Source organism: Phyllostomus discolor, chromosome 6, assembly GCF_004126475.2.
Source record: "Phyllostomus discolor isolate MPI-MPIP mPhyDis1 chromosome 6, mPhyDis1.pri.v3, whole genome shotgun sequence".
Taxonomy (NCBI): Eukaryota; Metazoa; Chordata; class Mammalia; order Chiroptera; family Phyllostomidae; genus Phyllostomus; species Phyllostomus discolor.
The window spans coordinates 129,072,366-129,088,013 of record NC_040908.2 but is presented as its reverse complement, the minus strand read 5'-3'; the positions used below and the strand labels follow the sequence as shown (position 1 = coordinate 129,088,013).

General features: G+C 39.2%; 1 protein-coding gene across 2 annotated transcripts in view; it reads left to right on the top strand.

The window, feature by feature from the left end:
• Positions 1–15,648, top strand: part of SBF2 (SET binding factor 2) — a 432,668-nt gene that overhangs the window by 20,689 nt on the left and 396,331 nt on the right. The gene's annotated exons all lie outside the window — the stretch shown is intronic.

Below are 15,648 nucleotides of genomic sequence, written 5' to 3'. Positions count from 1 at the left end.
TTTACTTTAAATTGAAAGGCTGTATGTTTAGGTACTTAATTCTAGTTTACACATCAGATTAGTAGTAAAGATCTCCTGCTTATTTAGTTAAAAAATTTTTGCCTGAGTTTACATTTATTGATTTTGTAGAGACAGAGGAAGGGAGAGAGAAAAATATCAATATTACTAACATCGATCAGTTGTCTCACATAGGTGCCCTGATTGGGGATTGAACCCACAACCTAGATATGTGCCCTGACTGGGAGTTGAACCCATGATGTTCCACCAACCAAGTCATACTGGCCAGAGCAAGGTCTTCTGCTTATTTAAAGTATGTAGTTTAGTCCAGTATTAGTTATTGCATTTCTTTTGATATTAGTAATTAACATTTGTATAGTTTGAATTAACCATAGTTATTAATATTTTAAGAATACAATAATTCTGTTGGTCATTCATATGTGGTCTGAGAGCAACCCTTCTAAAAAGAAAGTAAGTTGTTGTTTCTTCCAGAGTATGTCTTGATAATCCAGATAAATTAAAAAAGAATAAGCAAAAGCAACTTGTTTGAGTATTTGCTGTATCTGATATCTCTAGTTTCATAGTTTTCCTTTTGGGATAAAATATAGAATTATTAAAATTACTATAATATATGAATGATATATATGCTTATTTTACTTTTGTCTTTACATAAATATTGATTTCTTATGCTGATGTTTTTTACTTAGAGAGTAACAGTGGATATTTTGCCCAGCTGGGCGCCAATGGGAGCAGCTGTATTGCCTGGGCAAGTGAAAACTTGTTTACCACCATTTCCTGAGAGATTTTTTCTCTCAGCAAAGCCCAGCAAAACATTCCTGATTCGTTAACTTTAATTGAAATCTTAAAATCAGATCCTGTGCAGGGTCAATATGGAGGTATAGGTTGACATGCTTTGCCTCCTTGCACAACCACAAAAAGAATTACAGCTAAATCTTAAAACAAATAACACCCAGAACTGTCAGAAAATAGAACTGTATGGCAGTCCGACTACCAAGGATTTAAAGAAGCCGCATTTATCCAGATCAGTAGGAGGGGCATAGAAGTGGAGATATGGTGGAGAGGCAAGGAGACACGATGTGGTGCTAAGAGGCATAGGCATGGCAGAACAGGCATGGGTGGCCCCATGTTCACATGTGGTGGATAAAAATTGGGAGGGATACCTTGGGAGCAAGCAATCCCAGCCCCAGGAGAGACTGCAGAGCCCAGGATTCCAGTGCTGGGAAGATGAATCCCTGTAACTTTTGGCTGTAAAATCAGTGGGGGTTGGGGTGGCCAAAGAAACTGCTGGATTTTAGGGAAACTTGGCTTAAAGGGCAAGGTCTTAAAATGTATGTAAAACCACCCACTCTAGGATTCAACACCAGGGCAACAGCTGAAGGGAGCTGGTAGCATATGGGGAGTGGGCAAAGTGATTGGACATGTGGCAAGTGCTGGGCAAACCTCCAGAAGCCAGGTAGCAGCATAGTCCCCTCTGAAAGTGCTCCCCCAACACAGAGGCACAAAACGGTGAAGTGGGTTGCTCCACCCTGGCGATTACCTAAGGCTCCACCCCACACAATTTACAGGTGCCTTTTCTACAGTAGGCCTTGCTACTAAGACAGGAAGTCAAAGCAGCGCTACCTAACACACAAGCAAACACAGGGATTCTGTCAAATTGAAGGGACAAAGAAACATGGTCCAAATGAAAGAATAGAACACAATCTCCTCAAAACAACTAAATGAAACAGAGATAGCCAGCCTATCAAATGTAGAGTTCAAAACACTGGTTATCAGGATGTTCAAAGAACTGATTGAGTGTGGCAACATCATAAAGGAAGACATGAAGGTTACACTGAGTGAAATACAGAAAATATACAGGGAACCAACAGTGAGAGCTAGGAAATTGGGATTCAAATATATGATTTAGAACATAAGGAAGAAATGAACATTCAACCAGAACAGAAAGAAGAAACAGGAATTCAAAAAAATTAAGGATTATATAAGAAGACTGTGGGACTTCTCCAAATGTGCCAACATCCAAATCACAGGGATGCCAGAAGAAGAGGAAGAACAAGAAATTGAAAACTTATTTGAAAAAATAATGTAAGAATACCTCCCTAATTTGGCAAAGGAAATAGATGTATAAATCCAGGAAGTATAGAGAGTCCTAAACAAATGGGACCCAAGGAGGACCACACTAAGACACATTATAATTAAAAAGCTGAAGTTAAAGATGAAGAGAGAATCTTAAAAGCAGCAAGAGAAAAGCAGAGAGTTACCTACAAAGGAGGTCACATAAGACTGTCAGCAGATTTCTCAAAAGAGACTTTGCAGGCAAGAAGGGACTGGGAAGAAGTATTTAAAGTGATGAAAAGCAAAGACCTACAGCCTAGAATACTCTAATCCAGTAAAGCTGTCATTAGGAATGGAAGGGTAGATAAGTGCTTCCCAGACAAGGTAAAGCTAAAGGAGTTCATTTTCACCAAGCCATTGTTACATGAAATGTTAAAGGGACTTATGTAAGAAAAAGATCAAAACTATGAATATTAAAATGGCCACAAATTCACAACTATCAACAACTGAATCTAAAACAACAACAACAACAACAACAACAAACAAAGCAAACAACCAGAACAGGAGCAGAATTATTGGTATGGAGGTCACATGAGGGTTATCAGCTGGGAGGGGCCAGGGGAGAATGGGGGAAAAGGTGCAGAGATTAAAAAGCATAACTGGTAGGTACAAAATAGACAAGGGGATGTTAAGAGTAGTATAGGAAATGGAGAAGCCAAGAACTTATATGTACCACCTATGGACATGAACTAAGGGGAGGATTGCTGAAGGGAAAGGGGGGTACCTGGTGGAGGAGGCAAAGGGGGAAATATTGGGACAACTGTAATAACATAATCAATAAAATATACTTAAGAAATAAGGATAACACAAGATTCCCAAATGCTTTATTACTTTCCTTTAACAAGTATAGTAAGAATGTGTCTATAAAATGGCATATTACAAGGTCCTACAAAAACTATTGTGCATAGTTTTTGAAAACTTTAGGATTAATTAAATGTTTTTTTTAAAGATTTTATTTATTTATTTTTTAGAGAGGGAAGGGAGGGAGATAGAGAGAGAGAGATAGAGAGAGAGAGAAACATCAATGTGCAGTTGCTGGGGGTTATGGCCTGCAACCCAGGAATGTACCCTGGCTGGGAATCGAACCTGGGACACTTTGGTTCGCAGCCAGTGCTCAATCCACTGAGCTACACCAGCCAGGGTTTAATTAAATGTTTTCTTGCACAATCAGAAGATGTTGATCAGTTTTAAAGAATGTCATCACTTTTTCTATAAATGTTTTCCCATCTTATATGGTCATAAAATTATAGAGTCCATATTTCTCTGAGGATACCTCTATCTTAAAGATTTGAGACCTCTGTTGCCATAGCTCTTCAGAGAATATTTTGAGAGAGCATCAACCAATTCTGTTTGTACAAGTGAATTCATTAAATTCAGTAGGCATAGAATATTTTGTTAATAATCAAGGACTCAAAAAAAACAATCACAGTTTTTATTTTAATTTGTGTGTGTGTGTCTGTGTTTTGTGTATGCATGTACATGTATGTATTTGTATTTTAGTTGACTGACAGGTTAGTTGTCTTTTGGAAATTATGGCTTGGGAAAGAATTTGTACTTACATACAAAGCATAATCAGCAGATTACTACAGTCTTATCTTCCCCACTATCAAGAAATAGGCCCCAAGGTGCTTACACACTAACGTGTAACAAGACAATCAGTAACAAGACATAAAATTACCAGACAAGTGCTACGTAAGATTAGTGTTCAGAATGCTGAAGATTACAGGAAAGGGCTCATGGAAATCATTGATTTTTGAGTCAAACCTTGAAATTTTTTTGTTTCCACATTTGATTTTGAACATTTAAAAAATTTAATCCTTATTTTGTTTTTTCTCATCACCATTTAGTCCCTTTATACTTCCCTCTCACTCCCCTCCCCCAGCAGTCACCACACTGTTGTCCATGAGTCTTTTTCCCTTTTCGCTCAATCCCTCCACCCATAACTGCCCCCCCCCCCACTAGCTGTCATCTGCTCTCCATCTATGAGTCTGTCTCTGTTTTGCTTGTTAGTTCAGTTTGTTCATTAGATCCCCCAAATGAGTAAAATCATATAGTATTTGTCTTCTCTGACTGGCTTATTTTACTTAGTGTAATGTTCTCCAGGTCCATCATACCATTGCAAAGGGTAAAATTTTCTTTTTTTTATGGCCAAGAAGTATTCCTTTGTGTAAATGTACCATAGTGGTTTTTATACAGTCATCTATTGATGGACACTATTCATATCTTGGTTGTAAATAACACTGCAAAGAACATAGGGGTGCTTATGTACTTTCAAATTAGTATTTTGAGTTCCTTCTGAACCTTTCCCCATGGAGCCACAGAGCAGGTGCTGTATCTGAGACTCGATCAACCTGGCTAACACTGTTTGCCCCGCCCTGGAGATCCCCTTAGACTTCGTCCCACCCTACTTAGTGGCACACCCAAACTGTTAACAGTGACTTTTCCATGTGAATGGCTGGTATTGGCTCATGCTTCACAACTTCCTAAATCTTCTCAAACCAGCAATAGCTGGCCTCAGTGAGCCCCCAGCCCTCCCTGCCCCTGTACCTCTTGCTAAGTGCCACCAGATCCAGCAGTAGCAGTAGCCAGTCTAGCATCACAGCTTAGTGTCATTTGGAATTCTCCAAGGCCAGCACAAGTAGCAGCTACCTCAGATTGCTTTATAGCTCATGCAGGATGGCCCCAGGCAGAACACAGGTGGGGGCTGACCTTGTCCTGCACCACTCAGAAAATCCCAGAGCCTGTGCACCCAGATACAGACCACATCAGAGCACCACTACTCTGCCCCTGCACAGCTGATCCTTCACAGAGGGTGGAGGTAAGGTGGTCAGTGGTCACAGCCAGTCCTTGCAGCTGACTGGCCTGGGCAAATTGCTCCTGTTGACCTGCCAACAGCAATCAAGACTCAACTATAAGAGGAGAGTGTACTCAGCCTACACAAAGGGCACATCTTGGGTACCCACCTTGGGTGACAGGGGAGGCTGTGCCCTGGACCCTACAGGACACCTACTGCATTAGGCCATGATACCAAGACAGAGAGTCATAGCAGCTCTACCTAATACATAGAAACAAACACAGGGAGGCTACCAAAATGAAGAGACAAACATGGCCCAAATGAAAGAACAGATCAGAACTCCAGATCTAAAGAACTAAACAAATGGGAGATACGCAGTCTATCAGATGCAGAGTTCAAGACAGTGTGTATGAAGAGGCTCAAGGAACTTAGTGAGGACCTCAGCAGCATAAAAAAGATCTAGTCAGAAATGAAGGAAACACTAATTGAAATAAAGAACAATTTACAGGGAAACAACAGTAGAGGGGATAAAGCCAAGAATCAAATCAATGATTTGGAACAAGCAATACAAACATGAGGAACAACAACAAGAAGAAAAATCTGAAAAATAAGGATAGTGTAAGCACCCTCTGGGGCAACTTTAAGTATTCCAACCTTCATTTCATAGAGATGCCAGAAGGGGAAGAGAAAATGGAAGAAACTAGAAATCTTCAAAAATAATGAAAAAAAACTTCCCTAATTTGGTGAAGGAAACAGACATGTAAGTCCAGGAAGCACAGAGTCCCAATTATGATGGATACAAAGAGGCCCACTCCAAGACATGTCATAATTAAAATGCCAGAGGTTAAAGATAAAGAGAGAATCTTAAAAGCAGCAAGAGAAAAGCAGTTAGTTACTCACAGGGAGTTCCCATAAGAGTGTCAGCTGATTTCTCAAAAGAAACTTTGCAGGCTAGAAGGGATTGGCAAGAAGTATTCAAAGTGATGAAAAGCAAGGATCTACAGCCTAGACTACTGTATCCATAAAGGTATCATTTAGAATGGAAGGGTAGATAAAGAGCTTGCCAGACAAAAAATTAAAGGGGTTCATCAACACAAAGCATTATAATATGAAATATTAAAGTGATTTATTTAAGAAGAAAAAGGACATCAAAATTATAAACATGAAAAAGGCAGTAAATACATATCTATCAACAATTGAATCTAAAAAACTCAGCAAAGAAGAAGAACAGAGACAGAATCACGGATATGGAGAGTGTTTTGATAGTTGCCAGATGGGAGGAGGGTGTAGGGGAATGGGTGAAGAGGTAAGGGGATTAAGAAGTATAAATAGGTAATTACAGAACAGCCATGGGAATGTATGGTACAGTATAAGAAATGGAGTAGTTGAAGAACTTATATGCCTGGATATGAACAATGGTTTGGGGACTGCCTGAGGGAGTATGGGGGAACTGTGTGGAGGAGTCAAAGGGGGGAAAATTGGGCCAGCTGTAATAGCATAATCAATAAAAATAAAATTTATAAAGAAATAATATTATAGATTTAAAATTTTATTAACAGATTGTGGTGGTGGGTAGGAACAAATTAATAAAATGAATTGTGGGATTTCAAAATTTTGGTATATCCCCAGCCAGTATGTCTCAGTTGGGCATCAATCTACAAACCAAAAGGTTGCCAGTTCAGTTCCCAGTCAGGGCGCATGCCTGATTTGCGGGTTTGGTCCCCAGTCACTAGTTGTGCAGGAGGCTACTGATGGATGTGTCTCTCTCACATTGATGTTTCTCTCCCTCTCTTCTTCCCGTCCCCTCTGTCTAGAATCAATAAAAGGAAAAAAAATTAAAAATTTTGGTATAATTTATGAAGTTGAACTAATTTCTTTGTTATGAAACAGGAGAACTCAAGCTCTCTAAATCAGGAGGGAATGATACAGATAAATAATTAATCAAAACAACTATGAATTCTTCATAGGAATTAAATAACTATTTGAGTATATTAAGTGAATTGAATATGATCCAGGCTTTAGTAGAGTTAAAAACACCGTAAATGGTTATATTGTTTGTTTTTGGATTTGAAATTGTTTGTTATTAAAAGGCCTTAATAGAAGCCACTATGTATTTGTTTCCTTTGTGTTCCTTTCATTATAATAGGTCTGCACATTGGTTCCAGATACAATAATCCTAGAATAAAAGAAATTATTATTTTATAAAACAGGTTTATTTTGCTCTTTAAAAATTGTTATGTTTCGGAATCTTTAAAAATGTTGATGCTTTAGATAAGGTATAGCTGGTATTGATGTAACATTTTTATCCTGTTGTGGAAAAGTGATTTCATTTAGATGAAAGATATTTTCAGAGTATTTGATATTATTAGTTCTGCAAAATGTACAAAGGGTGGGAAACTCCCTAGAGTTAAGGCATTGTTGTCATACTAGTAAAATTTAAAAAATAATAGTTATCAGATTTTTACATCCCAGAAATAAGATTTTTTTCTTCTTTCTTAGTTAAGGTTGAAGGACAAGATTTTTATGTTCAGCGAGAGAAAAGTAGTACATGCAAATTAATAGTAGTAGTAGGTAATAACATTTATTCATTGCTTTCTATATACACAAAGCAATTTATAAACCTGTCTTTTAATCTTTACAGCCTAACTCAGGTGGAGATACTGTCATTATTTCCATTTGTAAACTCCTGTGAGATGGAAATAGAAGCTTTAGATAACTTGTCCAGAGTTATGGTTCTTGCAGTAAAGGACCTGAGATTTGATTCCAAACACTTATCTAATGCTACAATCTATACTTTTTTAACAGCTGAGCTATACGGCTTTATTCCCGTGAAATAAATTAAACTTTCCTTGTTTGAATTTAAATAAGATTGGGTGCAAAAGAGAGCAACTCAAATTAGTCCAATCAAAAGGGGGTACAATGAAGAACTCATAGAACTCTACAGGCTCAGTTCACAGGAGCTAGAACTATCCCCCAAAGACAGGCACAGGGGGTGTCTGTTGCTTATCTCTGTGTGCTGTCTTTGTTGTTCTTCCCTTTTTTCCTTTGGCTAGTTCCTTTGCTCCCTAATAGTTTCCTATTCCTTTGTGATTTGTACTAGCTGCTTGCTGCCACTGGGTGCCTCTTTCAGCCCTTCTGCTTTTTTGTTTGTTTCCCGTTTCTCTGGCATAAATTACATGGGCCCATCTCACCTTTTTGAGGCAGACCACATAAGTGAATGTGTGGTTGGTACCTATCCTGTCTTGTCACCCTTTCTGAACAGAGGTAGAGTCACATGATCCAAAACATTGCCACTGGCCTCTGCATGGCCAGGACATTTTCACCTAGGAGTGGGTGTGGGCCAGCAGGTATAAGATTTACTCATAACTAACTGAGCTAGTTTAGGTGAAATTGTCAAAGAAAAAGATGGTCAAGTGAAATTTGTTCCTAGGTAAATATTTTCTAAGGGATATTCCACAAAACATTAGTTTCAGGCAATGGCCTGGGAAGAGTGGTAACTTTGGCTAAGTATATATGGGACAGTGCTTAATACATTTACTGGGTGGAGATTCACGGTGTGGTGTCATATTAAAAATCTGAAAATTCCTGCGACATGGAAATTTGATGAGCTCTTTTTAATATAATATTTCCCACACTTACTGGGTCACAGAACTCCTACTGTATGATAGATATCTCACTGAGCAGTGTTTTGGGAAGCATTGCATTAGAGGATGGCAGGGGTTTTCTTTTGGGGAGGAAGGGTAGGATTAGTGTTATAAAAACTTGGTAATTCTTTTTGGCAGTCATCGATAATAGAGGATAGCTGCTAAAAACACAGGATTTCACATTACATAGATAGGGGTTTAATTTCAACTCTGCTATTTATTAAATGTGATTTTAGATAGTAATTTAACCTTTCTGGGCCTCAGTTTGCTAATCTGTGGAATTTCATGTCAGGTGCTTACCTCAGTGCCTGACGTGGGTAATAATTAATAAATGGCGGTCTATAAAATTACCTGTGCTTTTGCTAGAAAAGGTTTGGATGCACCAGTTAGGTCAATCATTCTTCTGTAGTAGGAAAGTATCTTTTATTTGAATAGTTTTATCTAGTATAATTCATGTGTCAGACTCCACTTTAGGATAAATGTGGAATAGATATAGGTTCAAAGGAGAATCTCAAGAGAAAAGATATCAGTGGGAGAGAGGCGATTAAATTTTCTACACCCAGGAGCAGAAATGATGGGGGTCAGTATGAGGCGAGGTTACTGTTTGAGGACTGCGGTGTAGGAGTGTGTGTGTAAGGGGTGCAATGTGCTGGATATGCTCTGGGGAGGTCAGACTTTGAAGTCTGAATTTTCCTAATGATGTTTTGATTTATAAACCAAATGTATATGGACAGACATAATGCTTCAAGTGTGAGCGATAGCCACAGACCATTTCTGAAAAAAGCAGCTGCATGGGTTTGCATCAGTTGTTAGGCTTTGTATTATCAGTCCCCTCCACTTTGCTACAATTAATTGGACCAGGGATTGGCATCAGTTTTGTACATGTAGGCCAGGGCTTATAAATCAGCCTGGCCCAAGATTGGTCCAGTAGTTTTATCTTACAAAATGATGGATTAACTCAGTCTGATCCTCTTTCTTATGGAATTTGAATATGAAATGGCAAAGGAGGCAGTAAGCAGAAGCTGCAGGACAATAGGAACCATGTAGTAGAGAGAGCAGCCATGGTGGAGAAGAAATCGTAACCACAGTCAGAAGAGGCAGAGTCAGGAGACTGAATTATGATCAGTTAGAGTTCCTATTTTCCCTAAGGCCTGATTGTGGAGACTTCTCTTGGGCTCCACATTACCCACATATTGTACTAAACTATCATTATGAAGTAACCCAAATAAATCTGCTTATAGCTCCAGTAATCATAAAGAGCTGTCTTGCTTAATACTATCATCCACATTGTTTAAGGAAAGTACAATAATGACCTTAGTTGGTGGAAATGGGACTGATTAGCTGGGTGGTAGGAAAGGGACTTCGCTGTGGCATTGCTGACATGGGGATGTAATAGAAGTTGTGTTTCTTTCCTTTTTTTACCCAGTTGTCTCAGTATTGGGGTGAAGAGACCCGGTTTTATGACTCTGCCACCTATTAGCTCTGTATGATCTTAGATAGCTCTCTCAATTTAGTGGGCCAGAGTTTTCCCTCTGTAATTTGAATTAGTCAAACTTCTTTTTTGGCCCAGAGAAGAGGCTTTTAGCAAAATTGTTCATTTTTCACAGCATTTAGAAATGGTTAAAGAAAGCAATAAATCTGAAAAATTAGAGGAAATAATGTGGTCACTCTAAGTAAACATTAAAATATTGATGCAGCTTAACTAGGAAAGTCTAATAGTATTCAGCATTATTCTATTTTTGTTTACAAAAAAGGAATGCCTGGGAGATGATATATCTTTACAGATGTGACACTAACTTATCTACTTTTGCTACCAGATGTTTCTGCTTTTTCTCTTTTATTTATATTTCAAATATTTATAACCATTTCCTTTAAAGAATTTGACAAACAGGTACATTTGTTTTTCAGTCAGTCAGTGCTTTCTTAGGCTTTTCATCCAGAGTCAACCTGATAAGGGTGTTACAGAACAAACAAGGGGGGCCTGGGACGATATACTATTATTGAAAGAAGGCCCCGGGTCCGTTATGTCCGCCGCCAGAGGAAAGACGTCTCTCAATGCCAGAGATTCGTGAAAAGGAAAGGAAATGTTTATTTAATGCTATACTAACTTAAAGTAGTGACCTAATGTCTTCACCAAAATCCCAAAGTCGCTTAAAACACCCACAAACAGACACAGTCCTTCCTTCCTTACCCCTTTGCCCAGTCCAGAGTACCATATCTCAGGAAAGGAAATAGAAGTCCATGGCTCAGGCAGTCCTCTGGTTCTTCCCAGTTAGAACTCCATCTCGACTGGGAGAGCTCCCTGGATTCCCGGCACCCTCGGCTGAGTCGCCAGGATCTCTGCTAAAACCAGGTGGTGGTTCCCCCTTCTAAAGCTGTGGGGGGTCCCCACTCTGCCAGGCCGCATGGTTCTCTCCTCCAGGGCTGCCGCGTGGTTCCCTCTCTCTGGGATGCGGGAGTCTTCACTCCATCAAGGCCGAGTGGTTCTCCTTCTCAGGGCTGCAGGAAGGGAGAGTCCCCACTCTGCCAAAACTGCATGGTTCTCTCCTCCAGGGCTGCTGCGTGGTTCTCCCTCTCAGGGCTGCGGGAGTCTTCACTCTGCTAAAGCTGTGTGGCTCTCTCTCCAATGGCTGTGATCTTCTCTGGACCTCCACAGCCACATGGTTCTCCCTCTCTCAGGGCTGCACATGGTTCTCCTCCTCAGGGCTGCGCATGGTTCTTCTCCAATGGCTGCACATGGCTCTCCCTCCTAAAGCAGCATGGTTCTCCTCCTCTCAATGGCCGCCAAGTCTGGGTTTTAAATCCCCGCGGCCAATCTTCCTCTGCAGCCCCATTTCCGACTCCTCCCACACTCGGCTTCACATGCCAGAACTCGTATCCTTCCAGCTTTACTGGGCTGCCATCATGAGTCTGGGCAGGCGTGGCCCCATGTCCTGGAGCTAATCCTCTCTGAGCTCCCACACAGGCGCTGTAACTCAGGAGACCCGCCCCCCCAATTACATCTGGGTGGGGAAGTTACTTCCATTCCCCTGGCTTAGAGCTGATCACAGCTACTTAACATATCTATGCAACCAGTCAAAGGTTATAGATATGCCAAACGACCACTCCAGAGCTTAGCTGCAAGGCTGTTGCTATGCTAAACAGCTCTCAAAGGCCCTGCTGCATTTGTCCCTTCCCCCAACCCACACCCTGGGTGGGGCGGGGAGGGGGGATGGAGACATCCCAAAATCTCCTGGACACCTTAAGTTCTGGACCCCATTTCAAATGCCTGTTTGGGGCCCCCCTCTTGGCTGCACCCTGTAACAAGGGGGCAGAAGACCAACTGCCTTTTTTTTTGTTGGAGACTCTAAACCTATGAATTATCTTACACTATTGACAAACTAAATTGTACTATAATTCACTATAGTAATATCTTAGGCAGTAGCTACTCTTAACTTCTATGAGAGGCTCTTTTTTCTGAGATTCCTCTTACTTTTCAGCATCTACGGTCTCCCTGAACTCTGTCCTCTGGCTCTTCAAGACAGTAAAGTCGTGAGGTTGACGTTGGAGTTTTAGGTACCCTTGATGGTGCTGACTGGACCTGCCCTCAGGCAAAAGTTGTGAGAAATTAATCTAACACTTCTCTTTTCCAAGCATTAACTTCCTTTTAATGTTTGTCTTCTTTTTTAAAAAAGGATTTTATTATTTTTAGAGAGGGAGGAAGGAAGGGAGGAAAAGAGGGAGAGAAGAAACATCAATGTGTGAGAGCAACATCACTTGGTTGCCTCTTGCACACCTCCCACTGGGAACCTGGTCCATAACTGGGATATGTGTCCTGAGCAGGAATTGAACCAGAGACCTTTCAGTTTGTGGGAAGATGCCCAACCCACTGAGCCATACCAATCAGGGCTATTAGTTGCTTAATTTCAGTCGGTTTTAGTGCCTTTAAGTTGTTGAATATTTATTTATTTTTTATAATTTATAGTTACCTGTGGAAGATTTGATTTGGTAGATGCTTACGCAACCATATGAGAAATAGAACTCTCTCTTGTTCCTTTTTGTACGGGGAAGATCCCTTTGTGATTATGTTGCCTACTGTAGATACCAGCTTTTGTATATATCATGAGCTTGATAGTTAAGAAATTGTCATTTTGAATATTGCCTTTGTAAAATTGCCTGACTCAAAGAGAAAAGTCCCAAATCCTGACCTTAAGAAATAGTATTTCAGTGGAGAAGATAATCAGGTAACTAGAAAATGATAATACAAGTGAAAGGAAACATGATAGGGGGATAAACAGGATGCTATGAAGAGCATAGAAGAAGGGAACCTTAACCTGGTCTGGTAGGTAAGGCATGAAACACAAGAAGAGTTTTGGAAGGATGTAGTTTCTTTGTTGTATCTGAGAAATAGTGTCTGCCAACTGAAGAATAGAATAAGGGGATTTCTAGGAAGAAAAGCAAAGTGCATAAATAAATATGTGGGGGCTAAGAATGAGTAACTCTTTGGAAAAATTGCAGAGAGTTTTGGTGTGGACAGAATTGTAGGGTGTGTGTGAGGATGTGTGAAAATATGAAGCCAAAGAGATTGGGCTGGAATGAGATCATTAAACACCTTAAATGACATACCAAGGACTTTGTACTTTAAATTATAGATAGTGGGAAGCCTTTGACATGTTTTAAGTGTGGTTGTGACATAATCAAATTTGCATCTACAGAATGGAGAGAAATGGGAGGTAGAGATACCACTTAAGGCAAGAAATTGTGAAGGCCTAGCGAGTGGAGGGATTGAATTCAAGTAAGGATTTAGGAGTAGAGGCAGTAGGGCTTGGTAACAGATTTGTTGTGTGTGTCGTGTTAACGAACAAGAAGTCTAGAATGTTTGGAAATTATCCTTCCTCTCAGAGATTACCGTAACTCACAGTAACATCTCTGTAGGGCTCAGAGTTTTTTCCCCTCATAGATATTATCAGGAAGCAAAAGCACATTTTGACCTCTAATAGAGGCATCACTGTCTCTGACTTGTAGCAGTAAGCATTATGTGATTTTATAGCAGTGATACTTTCAGAGTAATAAATAGAAGAAACCATCTAAAGTTGTCACTGATCATTTCATTTGCTTTTTATTTTCTTGAGTATGTAATCTTTTCTTGAGATTTTACTACTTATTTTTCCTTATTATACAAAGTAATAACTTTTTATTTTTAGCTGGTTGTTTTTGTTTTATATTTAAAACAAAACAGTAAGTAAACAAAAGAATAGAAAGTAAGAATTCTTTCTTACCTTGTCCACTGTCATCCCTGCTTCCTTAAAGTAAGACCTCTTTTCAGTTTGTTTTTGTTTTCTTGGTGGATACATTATAGAGTGATGAATATATTGAACAACTTTAGTTGTTCTCCAGTATGAAAGATGGGGAATTTAGTAAACCCAATAACTTCTCCCTCTACCTCCTGATATTTGTTTAGTGTATTAGTCTAGAGAATACTTTAGTACTTTAGGTATTATTATACTTTTGCTTGTTGGATTATCAAATGTATGGTGCCTTCTGATTATTTACTATGAAAGAAATTGGAAATTGGTTTGAAAAAATAATAAAGGAAAACTTCCCTAGTTTGGCAAAGGAAATAGACATGCAAGTCCTGGAAGCTCAGAGAGTCCCAAAGAAGTTGTACCTAAAGAGGAACACACCAAGATACATCATAATTAAATTACCCAAGATTAAAGATAAGGAGAGAATCTTAAAAGCAGCAAGAGAAAGGAGACAGTCACCTACAAAGGAGTTCCCCTAAGACTATCAGCTGATTTCTCAAAAGAAACCTTACAGGCAAAAAGGGGCTGGAAAGAAGTATTTGAAGTCATGAAAGGCAAGGACCTACATCCAAGATTACTCTATCCAGCAAAGCTATCATTTAGAATGGGAGGGCAGATAAAGTGCTTCTCAGATAAGGTCAAGTTAAAGGAATTCATTATCACCAAGCCCTTATTTTATGAAATGTTAAAGGGACTTATCTAAGAAAAAGAAGATTGTCAAAAATGTGAACAATAAAATGACAACAAACTCACAACTATTAGCAAGTGAACCTAAAAAAATAAAAATTAAGCAAACAACTAGAACAGGTACAGAATCTCAGAAATGGAGATCACATGGAAGGTTATCAGGAAAGAGGGGAGGGGGGATGGGGGAAATTGTACAGGAAATAAGCATAATTGGTAGGCATAAAATAAACGGAGAGGTTAAGAATAGTATAGGAAACAGAGAAGCTAAAGAACTTATATGTACGACCCGTGGACATGAAGTAAAGGAGGGGGGAATGCTGGTGGGGGTGGGGTGCAGGGTGGAGGAGAATAGAGGGGAATCAAAAATGGGACAACTGTAATAGCATAATCAATAAAATATACTTAAAAATTTTAACAAAATTGTTTTGAATGAAGTTAAAGACAGCTAAGCATTATTAGAGCCATCTTATAGAAAAACCAGATGTACTTTTTGACCAACCCAATACCTATCTTGAGCTCCTGTATTATTTTTTGTGACTTTTTAGAATAGTCATTTAGCATTGATTTATTTACAAATTTAAATGTTTGTTTTTTTCTAAGACGAGTCTTGTTTTTCTTATCTCTTAGCATTCTAGTTTTTAATCTTTTTAGAAATTCATATTCTGAGCTAATTATTCTTCAACACATCTTAAATTGTTTAATTGGACACTAAGTAATAAGGATTAGAGCAATCTCTGTTGGGAAAATCACTCAGTTTAATTAGAGGAAATAAAGAGGGAAGGTGGAAGAATTACGGTTATGGTTCTTCAAACAGTTAAAAAGCAGTCATGTTAAAGAAGGAAAAGTTAGCCTGGCTGATGTAGCTCAGTGGATTGAGCTCGGGCTTTGAACCAAAGTGTCACAGGTTCGATTCCCAGTCAGGGTACATGCTTGGGTTGCAGGCCATGACCCTCAGTAACCGCACATTGATGTTTCTCTCTCTCCCTCCCTTCCCTCTCTAAAAATAAATAAATAAAATCTTAAAACAAAACAAAAAAACTACTGCTAACTAAAAAAAAAGAAAGAAAGAAAAAAAAAAGAAGCCCTGGCTGGTGTAGCTCAGTGGATT